The sequence below is a fragment of the Acomys minous genome (assembly GCF_964271855.1).
Source record: "Acomys minous genome assembly, chromosome: 13".
Taxonomy (NCBI): Eukaryota; Metazoa; Chordata; class Mammalia; order Rodentia; family Muridae; genus Acomys; species Acomys minous.
In genome coordinates this window covers 59,688,731-59,703,657 of record NC_140495.1, presented here as the reverse complement: position 1 = coordinate 59,703,657, position 14,927 = coordinate 59,688,731, and the positions used below count along the sequence as shown (strand labels likewise).

At 47.2% G+C, this 14,927-nt stretch overlaps 1 protein-coding gene across 3 annotated transcripts in view; it reads left to right on the top strand.

The window, feature by feature from the left end:
- The window catches only part of ARHGEF4 (Rho guanine nucleotide exchange factor 4), a 141,147-nt gene that overhangs the window by 105,956 nt on the left and 20,264 nt on the right, over positions 1-14,927 (top strand). The gene's annotated exons all lie outside the window — the stretch shown is intronic.

The window sequence follows — 14,927 nt, the reverse complement described above, 5'->3', positions numbered from 1 at the left end:
GCTTCGGGGCTCCGGCTCCTGTTAAGGTTCTGGTTACTCTAGATTCCGGCAGAAGAAATCCTGCTGATTGTGCCAGGAGAATCATTCCTCGGAACTGATATCCTTAAGGTTTTGTTATTATGTCATTAATTCTCATTTCCTATTGTTTTGGTTAGTCCGGTTATAAGCGACGTATGCTTGGTCACTAAGTTGTTAATAAAATATATTGGTGAAGAAAATTGAGCCTACAATCTGCTGTTTCAGTTTCTGTACTTTGGAAGTTGAGACTGTAGTATATTCTCTTGCTGGGTGTCAGTCATGTGCTCAGATGTAGGTATTAATGTATTCATTGTATAGTTCTAGGGATTCCCCAATTAGTGGCTTGGTATCTGGTACTGGCATTGGAAAGTTCCCAGCCACTGCCTCCAGTATGGTCCCTCCTCTCTTCTTTTGGGACTATAATTTGTATAGATCTTCTGCTATAGTTTCACTGTTGGTGTGATAAAATATAGTGGCAAAGAAGCAACTAAGGAGATAGGGGTTTTTTTTTCAACTTACATTTTCAGTTTACAGTGCAGCCTTGTTGGGAAGTCAAGGCAAGGCATTTCATCCGGGTGAACGCAGAGAGAAATACATGCATACATGCTCACTCGCTTGCTTCCTTGTACTTAGCTACATTTCTCCTCTCTTATACCATTCAGGAACCCCTGCCTAGGGAATGGTGCTGCCCACAGTTGGCTGGGCCACCCCTCCTCAATTAATTAAGGCAGTCATCCATAGATTTGCCCACAAGCCAACCCAAAGTCAATAATCCCTTACTGCGATCTCTTCTCAGGAGATGCTAGGTCATGTCCAGTTGACAATTTTACTAGTATCACATCTTCTGGATGAATCAGAGGGGCTGCAGCATCTCACCTCTTCTGTTCTGGCATCTTTTTCTCTGTCTCTGTTCCATGCTGAATCCTCTTGCTTGACCTGTCTCTCTATCAAATGGTCCACTTTGTGGTTGAACACACTCACGGACTGCCAGGCATGCTAGACTGAGAGAGAGGGTTGCTACAAGTGCGAAGCCACCCTGGGCTACAGAGTAAGAGACTGTTTTTTAAAAGCCCATTCGTTGGGTTCTTGACTGTCGTTACTGAATTTTTGAAAATTATGTTTACTTATTTTGCGTGCTTATTGGAGACACGTACAGCACACGTGCAGAGGTCAGAAGACAACTTCCAGGAGTGCGTTTTTCTTTACCCACCGTGTGTGTTTGTGATGGCGAGTGCCTCAGTCAGAGCAGTCTTGCCGGCTCTCGTCACTGATATTTCTTTTGCTCCAAAGCTTCCATTTCTTCTATTTGTTTTCACTTCTCTACTGAAAACATCTGTCTTGCCTTTCACCTCTGGAAGCTAGAATCACTAGCATTGGGGAAATGTACATTAAACTAGAACGTAGCCAGGCTGAGAACGTAGAAGGTAGTCTGACAACAGCCTGGTCTATGGAGGGAGTTCCAGATCAGCCAGGGATACACCGAGAAACCCTGTCCTAGAAAACAAAAACAAAAACAAAACGACAAAAGCAAACCAAACCAACCAACCAAAAACCTAGGTAAAGCATAAAGAAAACACTAGTATTGAAAGGCAAAAACCAAATCCCGGCGTATCCCAGTCAGAAAGGCAATCATTAAGAGAACAGGGACTCATAAATGCTGTGGTGGGCGGTGGTTCTTCCCTGTAGCTGGTGGAGTACCAGCTAGTTCACCATGGATATCACTATGGAGCCTTCTCAGGAAACTAAAAATAAGACCTACCATATGTGGATGAAAGGAATAGCTCTCGCTCCAAAGGAGTAAAAGATACAGTTTATTCTGGAAACGAATAGGAGTGAACATGGCCTGGAGACAGATTTCTAGATTTCCTCAAATACCATCTTCCAATGAGGTAGCAATTTCTTGGACTTTTTGTAGTCATAGAACAACAAAAGTCACAAATCGTAACCCTGTTCAACTGCACTGACGGGCACATCAGGTAGGTGGGTTATAGCAAGATGGGGAGAACCCTGCTACCCGCCTTGGATACAGTCTGACAGCACTCTCAGCCCTCTGATTGGTGGAAACCAGGGTTCCTACATTCCAAAAGGATTTGATTTGTCACAAGGTGTTCGGTTGGGTGGGAGATGAGCAAAGAATGACTACTTAGTGGGGCTAGTGATGGCCCAAGATAAACTGTAATCAGGCTCTGGACCTGCAACATTCCAACCTCCCTACATGACCAGTGTTCTAATCAGCCAAACAGCCTCTGCAAACACAGCTTCTTTCCGGGAACTCTGGTTCACACATACAACCTAGCTACACCACACCTGGCTATGTTTTGAAGGGACCCAAAAATATCAGTGAGATATTTGCACATCCATTTTTATTGCACTAGCTATGTTATTTTTCTCACTTATGGATCCTAGATTTTATAGGTATATATAAAAACATGTATGTATACCTGGTCTGAAAGTAGGAGAAAAAGATGTCTATTGAAGCAGAAATGATGAACGGGAGATGGAGGGGCGGGAGCAAAGTGCTCCTGGGGATCATAAGAAACAAAAGATGATCCAACTACATTATCCACTTGTGTGAACCTCGCTGCTATAGCCAGGACCTAATCCCTCTGTGGCCTGGACTCAGCTGGACCTGTAAACCCTGGAGCTGTTCATTCCATTATGATGCCTTTCCTCCACACGCACCTGGTCATCCTGTACTAAAGGATGAGCAAAGTGTTTGCAGAACGCTGTATGGAAGTAACTTCTGGCTTTGGGTGACATTTTCCTTCTCTGGAGAGGGTTCATGTTTGCTCTAGCTAAGTAGCTGTGGAGCCTGGGCGGTTAGAGTTCCTCTAGTCCTGTGTCCCAGGACTCAGTGCTAAGCAGGCCCTTCACTAACCAAGCTCCCCACTGAGCATCCTTCAGTCCAACAGAAAGCAAGATGCTCTGTGCCTGCCCCCGGGCGGGGTGTAGCGTGCACGCTTGTACCAAGCTCCTTTTTCTCTAACCTCCTTCCTGAGTTGTTACTAGTCTGGCTAGCCCCTCAGCCCCACCTCGTGTTTATAATAAGGAATAGGCATTCTCTGTCCCCAGGGAGGGGACAGCCATGTGCATTGATTAGCAGGTTAAGAGGTAGCCTCAGAGAACACGAAAGCGCATTGATGGCACATTAAGGAGTGAAAACAAAGCACTTCCTCTTGTAGCAATTTGACCAAGAAGGAACCCAAATTTTATTTCTTCAGTTATCTCCTGCTATCTCCTATCTATAGGTTGTGATTGCTGGCCTGTCTCTAGCGTGTCTGTTCTGTGTATCTGTGCCTGCCTGAACGCTGATGGCTGGCTGTCCTTGTCTCTGTCCCCTACACAGAAAGCATGGCATGGGGAGAGGCATGAGGTATGCGCCGCAGGAATCTTTAACAGAGCTTAACCAGACAAGAAGTAATTTCTCTGACCTCAGCTTTTTCTGGAGCACTCAGCAAACACAACTGCAAACAGATAGCAAGTGACACCCATATGTTGTTACCAACATTTATGGTAGATATATGCTGTATAAGACTGGTTCCAAGCCAGGTGGTGGTGGTGCACGCCTTTAATCCCAGCAATCAGGAAGCAGAGGCAGGTGGATTGATGTGAGTTCAAGGCCAGCCTGGTCTACAAAGTAAGTCCAGGATAGCCAAGGCTACATAGAGAAACCCTGTCTCGGGGGAAAAAAAAGATTAGTTCCAATATGTTAGCTGCTTTCAGAAAATAAGTATACAACACACATGTACACATGTACTCTGGGTCAGGGGTATGGAAAAGTATACAACCTAAGATTAAAGCTATGCACACTGACTTATCTTATAAAAGCTGATTATCTGGGAAAGCCAAGAGATTACATTGTTTTCTTAAAGGCATGTTAAGCTCAAACAGTAAGATAGCAGGTTAAATACAGTCTCAAATGATCTCAAAGTGTATTGCTAACTTGGCTGTGAGGTCCAGCAAAAGCTCAGTCTTCTGGTGTCCAGAGAGATTTTCATAAAACTGTATCACTACAACCATGGACACTCGGCTTCCCTGCCTGAGTATGTGTTCTGATGTTCTGTTCATCTCAATGGCTTTCTCATGACTTCAAGCACACAGATGCATATTTTGAGACAAAGTCTCACGTATCCCAGGCTGGCCTCAAACTTGCTATTTAGTGAAGGATGAGTTTGCACTTCAGATAGTCCTACCACTACCTCTGTGTGCCAAGATTACAGGAGTGTGCCGCAAAGCCCAGTTTATGCAGTGCTGGGATGGGACCCAGGGCCTCCTGCATCCTACAAACTGAGCTATGTCACCAGCCCTTGAAGTATATATTTAATTTCAGCTTTTTCTTGCTGTTCTTCATAAGCAGATGATGATAATGATGATGTTGTTGTTGTTGTTGTTGATGATGATGATGATGATGATGATGATGATGATGATGGTTTAGACAGGGCCTCATTGTGTAGTCCTGCCTGTCCTGGAACTTGCTAGATAGATCATCAGACTGCCTATGAGCTACAAAGATCTGAAGGCATGCTCCACTGTGTCAAGCCTCCGGGAGTGAAATTTTCAATTACAGGTTGCCATCCTCACAAGCAGAAGTCTTTTACTTCGCATTTCTGCTTGTGTTGCCATGCGCAACTCAGTCCTGCTCACTGTGGGCGCCTTACCATACCCAGCACTAAACACCAAGCTTCCTGCCAGCTGGTTCTGGTTAATTTTTAAGAATTCTATTTGTTATTTAGATGGTTTTGACGTTTCAAATACTGTATGTTTAGAACTATCCTTTAAAAGACTGCTAACCTCCTACTCAGAATCATTGAGCCAAGAAGTTCCAGGGGTTTTTTATGTGCCCCCCCCCCGTGTGTGTGTGTGTGTGTGTGTGTGTGTGTGTGCGCGCGCGCGCGCGCGCATGCATGTGTGTGTGCATGCATGCCTGTGTGTGCGTGCGTGTGTGCCAGGGTGTGTGTGTGGAGGTTAGAGAACAACCTTGTCCTCACCTCCTGCCTTGTTTAAAATAAGGTCTCTAGTTAACAGTCACTGCATTCGCCAGGCTAGCTGGCCCACACGTTCCCTTCTCCCCCTCCCGTCTTGCCATAGAAAGGCTGGGATTATAGATGCGTGCGGCCTTGTCAGCCTCTACGTGGGCTCTGGCGGACAAACTCAGGTCCTCATGCTTGCATGATAAGCTCTTTCCTCACTGAGCCATCTCCCCGACCCTAAGGAGATTTTTAAAAATACCATTTTTATTTTTGATTTGTTTTCACTTTCTCTTATTGAAACTTTGCTATTTTATGCACATTTTAGGGCTTGGATTCATTTTGAGTAGGATTTTGTATTTCCGAATTATAATTACTGAAATTATAGTTAACAATCCAGGGACATGCCTGAAGCTTCTAGGTATATAAACCACACAAAAAAGAGGAGCCACTCTGGTGCCCCCTATTTGATCACTTCCCCTTGTTGGGGAGGCCTGGTGACACTCAGAGGAAGGGGAAGCAGGCTATCCAGATGAGACCTGATAGGCTGTGATCATATGGTGGGGGAGGAGGTCCCCTCTGCCACAGGCCTAGGGGAGGGGAATATAGTAAAAGAGGGAGGGAGGGGGAACAGGAAGATACAGTGAGGGGATAACAATTGGGATGTAATCTGAATAAATTATTTAAATAAAAAAAAGAGGAGCCAATACAAAAGTAAATGATCACATTTGAAAAAATTCACATTTAAGCCTATTTTTCAAAAGATTCCCTTAATAATATGCCTTATTACAGACTGGGGAGCAGTACTGAACTATTCTGCCACAACGAGCTTCCTATGTTTAATGTTCAAATGTTAAAAGATTGGAGGCTTCATTTGTTTTGCGGTTCTAAAACAGGTCATTTAAGGACTTACTGTTTTAGTCTCTAGGAATGCTGGCTTCTCTTGATTCAGTGCCGTGTCCACTGTCAGTCAGGGGCTCTGCTGGCTGGCTGGAATACGTCAGTGGACACGGCACATATGGGACCTACAAAATGCTTCCTTGCTTAAAAATTTGAATGGTTAAAGTAACACACACACACACATACACACACACACACTCACACACACACACACACATGCACACATGCACATGTGTGTGCACACACAGGCATGCATGCACACACACATGCACACACACATGCACGCGCGCGCACACACACACACACGCACGCATGCACACATGCACATGTGTGTGCACACACAAGTATGCATGCACACACACATGCACACACATGCATGCACACATGCACATGTGTGTGCACACACAAGTATGCATGCACACACACATGCACACACACGCATGCACACATGCGCACACACACACACACACACACACTGTGGGCACTGTACTGCACATAAAGCTCTGGTCACACCAGGTAAGCTCATCTCAGCCACATTTCCTTGCTCACTCAAGCTGTAGGAGCTCTTCATGCTGTTGGCTTTTGCCATGGGGTACTGTGACCTCTGCTTTAGCCTCCTGAGCGCTGGGATAACAGGTGTGCAGCTCAAGCCCAGCTCTGTAGAACTCTTAATGCATAAACAAATAGGGCTTCTAATTACCACACTCGCTATATAGGCATTTTTACACCCTGTGTCTGTGCAAGGCGTTAGTATAGCTGCTAGGGAACCCAAGGTCCAGCAAGCCAATGCGATCCAGCCATCTCGCAGCATCACTGTGGTGCAGCCCTGCTAGTAAGCACAGGGCTGATGAGTATTCAGGTCTGTCTCTGGCATCAGCTGCAGATGATGGGGAGGGCAGGGAGCCAAGGACTCTCAGGCATACCACCGTGCACTCTAAGGTCAAGGTCACACGAGTATTCTATTCTGGGCCATAGTATTTCAGCAAATGACATGCAGGGAAAATTTCTAGTACATTTTGAGATGATGTTTTTCACTGAACCTGGAGCCCACCATTTAGCTGACTGGCAAGAAGCGGGGATCCTCCTCCTGTGTCTACTTGTCCAGCCCTGGGATTCTGGACACAGTGCACCGAGCTTTCAGGCTGGTGCTGAGGCTCCAAACGCAACCCCTCACGCTCACACAGCAGCCCCTTTGCTGACGGAACCGTCTCCCCAGCTACCTCGCACCGTTTCTGCAGCTCTAAGCAGAATCCTGGCCAGGATGCGCAGTGCACACTCCTGCATGGGACTCGGCACTAGGCTGAATTGCTGCAGGGCACTGTAGCTGTCACCCTGTCACGATCACTGGCTGGGTAGAAAGAACATAACCCATCAGCCTCTGGGGGTGGGGGGAGGTACTGACACTGACTACCAAGAGACAGCAGTGTCAAGACCAGGATGACCTTGTCTGACCTCTGCCTGGGCAGCAGTCTGCCTTGACTTAGCTACTACGTAACAGCAGGTGTAGAAACATTGACAAAGAGGCCCCCTGTGACAGCCCGGCCTGCAAATGCAGTGCTGAGCACAGTTGTATGTCCAACAGCAACTGATGGCTTTCGCACGGGTCCCTTGGAAGCAGGCATTCCTGCAGTTAATGGGCTTAAGGAGAAAGAACAGAACTAGGTCTGAGAAGTGATGCTTGGCAAGTCTGTCCAGGAGCCCCCGAACTTCCAGTGACCAAAGGGAATATCTTCACCAGAGAGCCATAGGGGGAAGGGACCGTTATCCGACAGTTACCAAACACCCTGCGGGCCAGCTCTGCCTCTGGTTCCTTCTCATCCTATTTCTCTGCTGTCAAGCTCATACAGGGAAATAGTATTACAGGAATTGTATTTTCCATCTCTGTAATTCTCATTTGCTATTTGGTTACAGAGTCAGTTTCCTTGCCATTTCTTCTTCCTTTGTGTTCTGGAAGGCTATGGTTTTTGTTTTTTATTTTTGTTTTTCTGATGTATTTGAGCACTGCTGTTTTGTGTGTGTGTTTTGCATGTGTGAGTGTGTATTGTAGTAGTTTGTTATGATGTATGTACATATATGTATGTGTTCATGTGTACATATGTACACATGCACATGTGTACATGTGTGTATGAAGGCCTGAGATCAACACTGGGTGTCTTCCTCTGCTGCTCTTCGCCTTGTTTTTCTTTTTCCATTTTTATGTGTGTGTCTTGTACATGTGTGTATATTCATGTTTGCATCTTTGTGGGTACACCTGGGTATATGTGTGCCTGTGCACACATGCATGTGGAAGCCCAAGGGTGGCATCAGGAACCAGGTTCACCACTTCCCTGCTGGTCACTGAGGCAGGATCGATCAGTCGAGCCCAGAGCTAAGGTGTGGTTAGTCTTGCTGGCCACCATTTCTACTTCTTGCAACACCAGAATTGCAGCCAAGCACGGACATTTCTACCTTTTAATAGAGGTACTGGGGGTCCACGCTCAGTTCAGCAATCTCCTGAGCCCTTTGTTTTTGTTTTGCTGGGACAAAACACTATTGCACTATGTAGCCCAGGCTGGCCTCAGCTTCCCCAGTGCTGGTGTTACAGATGCAGCGGTGTTACCACATTCTGTGTGTTACTGAAGTGCTGGTCTCTGTTAGTTGGCATTTCTCTGAATCCCTGTCTTTTCTGTTCCTCATGGGGCAAATGCATTGGGACTATGCCTTAGTCACCAAATGACAGACTATAAAGTGTCTAGATTTTGTGATGTTTCTTTAAAATATTCTGTTACCATTTGTTTATTTGTTATTGAAATGACCGGTGACCTTAGTTCATTTCCCAGAACGCACATAAAAGGAGTATGGCGGTGTGTGCCTACAACACCAGGACTGGCGAGTCAGACACAAAAGCACCCCTGGGCCTGCTGCCCATTTATCCTAACTCAGGTTTAGTGAGGGGCTGTGCTCCAACATGAGGGGGAGAGTGATTGAGGAGGATGCCAAGCACTGTCCTCTGGCCTCCGTGAGCATGCTCATGTACACACACACACACACACACAGTCACACACACACACACACACACGCACACAGTCACACACACGCACACGCACATAGTCACACAAGAGGTAAAAAACTTGTAGAACACATGTCTGTATGTGTGTTGGAAGCACACAGCCTTAGGCAGGGATCAGTCTCCTGTCCTTTCCTCTATGGTCCAGTGAAGGCTACAGAATTTCTTTCCTTTCCTTTTCTTTCTTTCTTTCTTTCTTTCTTTCTTTCTTTCTTTCTTTCTTTCTTTCTCTTAATGATATCAAACAAAAATTGGACGGCAGAGGAGCCAATGAAAGTGTTTCTTGATCCAGGCGGTGGCTGCGCATGCGTTTAATCCTAGAACTTGGGAGGGAGATGCAGGAGGACTTCTGTGCGTTCGAGGCCAGCCTCGTCTACAAACTGAGTCCAGGACAGCCAGGGCTACACACAGAAACTCTGTCTTGAAAAACCAAAAAAATAAAAATAAATAAATAAATAAAAAGAAGAAGAAGAAAAAAGAAAGTGTTTTTTGAATTTTCCCCCCTAAGAGTGGAACAGATGGTCTTGATATTTTCACACACTGGAGCTTGCTGCCTCTCTACCCCAACCCAACACAGTTTGGGCAGGAAAACTGTCTCTGTCTCATCACTGTTTCAACACTATGCCCAGGAAACTGATGAAAACTAGTTTGACAAGGAGACAAAAATGGCCATGAGCAAATTGCTTCATTCGTCTTGGAGGATGTGTCCACTGAAGAGACAGTGTCACAGCCAATAAGCAAACACAGGGAAGCAGCAGCGCAGGGCACGGCTTATGGAAACCCCACATGCTTCTGGCAATATCTCAGGGCTTGCAGTCCCTGACCCATGACCATAAACACAGCCCTCCCTGCCACCCCTGGGAAATCACTGGATGCTGGCTTTTGTTGTTGCTACTGTTTGAAACAGGATTTCCTATAGCCTAAGTGGGCCTGAGCTCACCATAGAACCAAGGACGGCCTTGAACATCTGGTGTTCCTGCCTCCAGTTCCTGTGTGCTGGAGTTGCGGACATGTGCCACTCTGCCCAGTGTGTGCTATGCTGGAAGCTGAAGCCGGGGCTTCCTGCATGCTAAGCAGGCACTGTACCAACCGCTCTGCTGCATGGATATAATACCCACAATACGGTTGCTTTGGTTTCCATCCACACTGACTGACCCAGCATGGCTAGAAGCTTGTGGAACCAAAGTGGGATGAACGGGGCCCAAGGCCAGTGGGGCCACATTGGCAACCAGCGCGGGCTGTCATGGGAGAGATGAGCACATCCTTCAGCCTGCATGGTCCGGCTGTGTATCATGGACGTTCTGGCTGATGGCAGAGGGGGACCCGAGATCCACAGGGACACCAGCTGGAAGCTTCTCCTTTGCTTACACTTTAGACAGTGACATGACCTACTCCACAGGGTGACAGATGAAGGATGAGACACGGTTAGGTTCTGGGTACCAAAACAAGGGAAGGCTGATAGGTGCGGATGTGCCCTGAGAGGATGATGGGCGTCGACGGTAACTCCTAGAGCCCCAGGCCACTGTGCTAAGTGAAATAAGGCAGGCTCTGAGCGACCAAGCCAAGCACTGTAGGTTTCTCTCTTGTGTAGAAGAGCAGATGGGGAGGGGAAGGGAAGGCATGAAAGCAGTAACGGGGGTGGGGGGTGGGGGTGAGGGGGATTGGTAAAGGAGGAAGAGAGGGAGACAAAGGAAGGAAGGAAGGAAAAACAGAAGGAATAAAGGAGGGAAAAGAGAGAGAGCAGTAGGAGGCTGTCAGGAAGTTTCCAGCTTTTATGACTTTGCCTGAGGGGGCCAAGAGGGGGCCAAAATCCCGCCCCTGTAGTCCTGGCACTCAGGAGGCTAAGGGAGCTGTTGGGAGTTCAAGGCCGGCCTAGCCCATTTAGAGAGACCCAGACGTTAAGAAGAATGCAGCTATGTCACTTACATTAAAAACAAGTGGAACTGTAGAGCGTTGTATCACCAGAAGCAAGCTGGACTCGGAAAGACAGGTTTTACTTGGGAATCTTAAGAAAAAGAAGAGACATGAAAGAAGGGGGGGAGGGAGGTGTGTGTCCGTGTGTGTGACTGTGGGGACTCACCATTGTGTGTCCGTGTGTGTGTGACTGTGGGGACTCATCATTGTGTGTCCATGTGTGTGTGACTGTGGGGACTCATCATTGTGTGTCCGTGTGTGTGTGACTGTGGGGACTCATCATTGTGTGTCTGTGTGTGTGTGACTGTGGGGACTCACCATTGTGTGTCCTTGTGTGTGTGACTGTGGGGACTCACCATTGTGTGTCCATGTGTGTGACTGTGGGGACTCATCATTGTGTGTCCGTGCGTATGTGACTGTGGGGACTCACTGTAGGGTAATATGACCAAAGTACCCTGTGGACCTTAGGACAAGTCAAACAGAAGCAGAGGACAGAGCCAGCACAAGGAGCCAGGCTTGGAAAGCTAGGTATGGCAGCACATATCTGTAATTCCAGCCCTCGGGAGGCAGAGACAGCCGGGTCCCTGGGGCTCGCTGGCCAGCTAGACTAGCATACTCAGCGAGCTTCAGGACAGTGAGAGACTGTCTCAAAGGATATACACAGCGTTCCTGAAGAGGACAAACAGAGTTATCCTCAGGCCCCGTCACACATACACACATGCGTAAAAATCTGTCATTAAGATAACTGTGACACGCTTTGAGGCACTGCCGAGCATGGCGTGGAAATAGTGGAACTGTTCATCAAATCATCTCGTGGTCCCGCACTTTGGCACAGAGAACTGTATTGTTTGCTAAAGCTACGCACTTCGCCGTACTGCACCAGCACAGTCTCTAGAACACTGTGCTGCAGGTTGGTGCTTGCTGTTCAGCAAAGAAGCCATAGTCATGACCCAGAGTTTGCAGCAGAGATAGCTGTGTTCACTCTCGGCACTGCGGATTGGTCTAACCAGGTGTCAGGAGTCTTCCTTCATTTACTACTTAGGCGTGGTTCTTCCCATTGCTGTGTGTGTGTGTGTGTGTGTGTGTGTGTGTGTGTGTGTGTGTGTGTGTGTGTGTTTGCAACCATGTACATGTGCACATATGTGCTCATACATGTATGTGCACATTCGTGTGTAGGACAGAGGACAACTTCAGGTGTTGTTCCTTGGTAGCTTTCTTCTACATGAATCTTTTTAAAAGTTTTTTTTTCGTTTTTAGTCCTGGGGGAGGGGTGTTGTATGTTTATGAGTGCAGGTTCCCACAGAGCCAGAGGCGTTTAGAGCCTTCTGTAATTATAGGCAATTCTTGCTGCTTGAGCTGGGTGCTGGGAAACAAGCTCATATCTTCTGCAAGAGCAGTGTGTGCTCTTAACCACTGATTAATCTCTCCAGCTCTCACTGACCTGCAGCTTGTCAGTCAGTCCAGGCTGGCTGACCTATGGATCTGCCTGTCTGCACCCACCCCTAGCTCTGGGATTACAGGTGTGCACCATTGTGCCTGGCTATTTTTCTTCTTCTTCTTCTTCTTCTTCTTCTTCTTTTTCTTCTTCTTCTTCTTCTTCTTCTTCTTCTTCTTCTTCTTCTTCTTCTTCTTTTTAATCTTTTTTTTTTATTATTTATGTTATGTGGGTGCTGAGAATCAAACTTCGGTCTCATGTTTGTGCAGCAGGTGCCTTACCAACTAGGTCATCACCCAAGTCACTGAAGCCTCTTTATGACTTTCAAGTTGGGACGTTACAGCCTCATGTTACAAGGTCGAGGCTCAGTTCCCCCAGGTTCTTCACACATGGCACTGTGACACCAAGCAGACAGCTGCGTCAGGAAGGGAGGTGACAGGCAGGGTGGTTAAGGCAAGTGGGGGCGTTCAGCCATTTTAAGTTCAGTTCAGCATTTACTTTCACAATGTTGCAGAGCCATCACCCTTATATAATTCCAAAACGTCTCAGCTCTTCAGACATGAGCCTGGAGCCCCAGAGGTGCCTCGGGAGTTAAGGGTGCAGCTCCCATCAAGAAGCTCACAGAGCCACCTGGAACTCCAGGTCTGGACAGTCTGATGCTCCTGGCCTCTCAGGACCAGCACTCAAGCGTGCACACAGACAGACACACAGACTCACACACCTCGGTGGCTACGCAGCAGTAGTTCCCTGTTCTGCTAGCCCATCCTCCCTGGAGGGCCGTTTATTTTCTGCTGTTAAGCCTTTGCCTGTCTAGATATCACACTAAGTGGAATCACCCAGTATGGGTTCTTGTATGTGTCTCTGGTCACAGTTAGCACCGCGTTTACACATTTCCTTTCTTCTTATCAGGCGGTATTATACTGCTCATCACCCATCCCTAGTCATGCGCAGTTCACACCTGAGTTGCTTCCCCTTTGGCTATCAGGAATAACGCTGTCACAGTCACTGGCGTGCAAGTGTCCGTCGGAGTCTCCGATTCCATGTTTTGAGGGGGTTACCTAGGAGGCGTGTCAGTCGGTGTTTTCTAGAGAAACGATAGAACAAATATACAGAATTTATTAAATTAGCTTATGCAATGTGGCCAACTTAGCAGCACAGCTGTCTCACATCTGGGAGGTCGAGAAGCAGTAGTTTCTCAGTCCTGGAGGCACACTACCTCCTCAACAGTTCCAGTCTGGCACTGAAAACCCAGAGGGTTCCTGGAGAGGCACAGGAAAAGCTGGTTTCTGCTCTCACTGAAGGAGTCAGCACAGCAACAGAGTAATTAACACACCTGCCACAGGCAAGGCCGACGGAACAAAAGCTGAACGTCTTGTGCCAGGCCCCCTTTTATCTGTGCTGCTACCAAAGGCAACTCCCACACTTGGCATGAGCTTTCCCATGTCAGTTAAGATAATTCTGTGATTGAGGCTCTCCAACCAGGTGATCCTATATTGTGGCAAGCTGACATTTGAAACCAGCCGTGACAGAGGGTGTACACTAGATTATATGGGAACTGTGTATTGTGTTGTATGTGTATATGTTACATGCGTGTTTGTTTGTATGAGTGTGCATGTGTGTATGAGGTCAGAGGTCAATGTCAAATGACTTCCACAGTCACTCTCATTTTGTTTTTGAGATAAAGCCCTTCCCTGGGCCTGGAGCTTACCCATCAGGCAGGTATCCATTTGTCTCTGCCTCCCGAGCAGTGGGGTTATAAGTGTGTCCCCTCATAGCTGGCTTCCTTTATTTCATGTGGTTCCTGAAGGCCAAGCTCAGTTTGTCATACCCGCACAGGAAGCACTGTGTCAACTCAACTATCTCCCCAGCACCTAAGTATCATTTTCTAGAACACTGAGAGGTTCCAGCTTCGAAGCCTTCTCCGATCTTTTCCCATCTTTTTTTTTTTTACTGTTGTTGCTTTTATACTAACCCCCTAGGGATGTGATGTGGGAGAGATCACTGTGGCTCGACTTGCATTTCTCGAATGATCAGTGATGCTGTGTACCCTTTCTGTTAAGGTTTATTTATTTTTAGTTATGGGCAGTGGCATGTGCATGTGCATGTGAGTGCAGTACCCATGGGAGCCAGAAGGGGGTGTTGGGTCCTCTGCATGCTGGAGTTGCAGGTGGTTGTGAGCTACTCATCATGGATGCTGAGAACCAAGCAAGAGCTCTTGGCCAAATTCAACAAAAGTGCTGAATACAAACCAACATGCAGAATCACAACCAATAAAAATACAGAGTTGTGGAGCCCAGTCCCAATGGATCTATCTACAGAGCACTCCTGCACCAAAGGCTGAGGGAGCATTGCAGAAGAGGGAGAGGAAAGATTGTAAGAGCCAGAGGATCAGGGAGTCTGGTTTCTCCTAGTCAGAAGCCTCACCCATAAACTCTCACCACCATGACTGCCTAAACATGAGCAGAACAAAGATGACATCAATAGACACGCCAAACTGGACAGGGAAAAGCCCATGATGCCTCAACCATACACACAAAAAAATACAGGCAGCTGAGGAAAGCTGGGAGTGGGCGAGGTGGTCTTCCCTAAGGAAGAGCACACCAATTGATTGTCCAGTGCTGGTCAGCCCTGAAAACATACAAGTAAC